Genomic DNA, 1,591 nt, shown 5'->3' with positions numbered 1-1,591 from the left:
TCTTCCTTCTCTTTGTATGGTTGATTCCTTGACCTTCCTTCAAATTTCTTCTTAAATGTCACTCCTTTGGCTATTCAATCTAAGAAAATAAAAAGTCACTATCACACCAGTGATAGTTAAATTTCCTGAACATCACTTAACACTATTTCACATACCACACTTACACGCACGCATACACGCGCACACACACCAGTTTGTAGCCCCCTATTAGCATAGAAGCTCTTTAAGATCAGAGACTTTAATTGCATTGAGTACCACCAAATTCTTCTCATTTAAGACAGTGATTGTAAAATAATGTTTATTCAATAAATATTTATTGGGTAAGTGAATGAGTAAGACTGGAGATTAATTATTCTAATACCTTAAAATTTTATATAATTTTGATACCAAACTGACACCATTATATTTAATTCTAAGTTTCAATTCAAGCCAGGCATATCAGGAATATTTTTTTTTCAATGAGAAAATTGTAAAATGTACCCATTTTAACAAATATTATGCAACTTCTAATACTGATGGATTATTTTAGACCTATTTTATTTCATTCACCTAACATTAGGTAACCAAATTATATGGTTATAAATATCGTACATTAAAACATTTTGATATTTGCTTGAGTATTCGTATTACTGACTTTTTAAAACCTTAGTTTCGAAATTCCAGTTGCTTTAATGTTTCTCCTAACTAACATGCATCAAGTGTTTTTATACAATACATTACACTAGTGTGTGTCTTGCATTTCTCAGAGTTCTGTGCTGTCTCCTAAATAGATTCGCTGGTCTGGAAACAGGCATAAATTAGGTGGTAACTTGCAGCTACTGTAAAAGAAATTGAAGAGTGGCAACCTCAAGCAGATTAGATAAATTTAAATAGTGGCTAGAAATGCAAACTGCTAGGAGATATCAAAATAGCCTAGTGTATCAGAATCAGAAACTGATCAAAATATTTTCTCCTAGAAGGTATTTGGTAAACAATAGATGTTAATTTCCCATGATTAACTGTGTTTATCAGCTAAATATAGGTCAACATATTACATTTTTTCCCTACTCTGTATATGACTTAGTTCTTTCTCTCAAGGCAATGTCAATAACTTGTATTTCATGACATAAAGTAAAAATTAATAAATTATTTTTATAAAGTGCTCTCAATCTCCATTGATAACAAATACATTAGTTCTAAAGATTCTCAGCAACTGAAGAGCAATTAAGTGAAATGTTCCCACTTAAATGAAGCACTTCTGGCAATTAGCACAAAGAAAATGATTTCTTAAGACATAGTGACAGTACAAAAAGACAAATCCCTTAATGCTATGAGAAAGCAACAGTGTGCATAAAGTAATTTTTTTAAATGACATTAATGCTTGTAGTCATTTTGACCTCTCTTCATAGACCTTCGTAGCTATACTATCTAAAATTGTCGTTACCAGTGTTATAGAAGATAAATTTCATTGTGTGACTTGCTCAAAAAGTAAGCTAGATGGTGCTAAAGAACACCATTCTATTTATTATGTGGTCATATTTACAACATAATTATTGGTAAGAATGAATAAAAAAGCTGAGACCCATTACATTGACCTGCAATTTGGTATTGC

Source organism: Phoca vitulina, unplaced genomic scaffold (assembly GCF_004348235.1).
Source record: "Phoca vitulina isolate PV1807 unplaced genomic scaffold, GSC_HSeal_1.0 scaffold5, whole genome shotgun sequence".
Taxonomy (NCBI): Eukaryota; Metazoa; Chordata; class Mammalia; order Carnivora; family Phocidae; genus Phoca; species Phoca vitulina.
Note: the sequence above shows the minus strand (reverse complement) of the source record.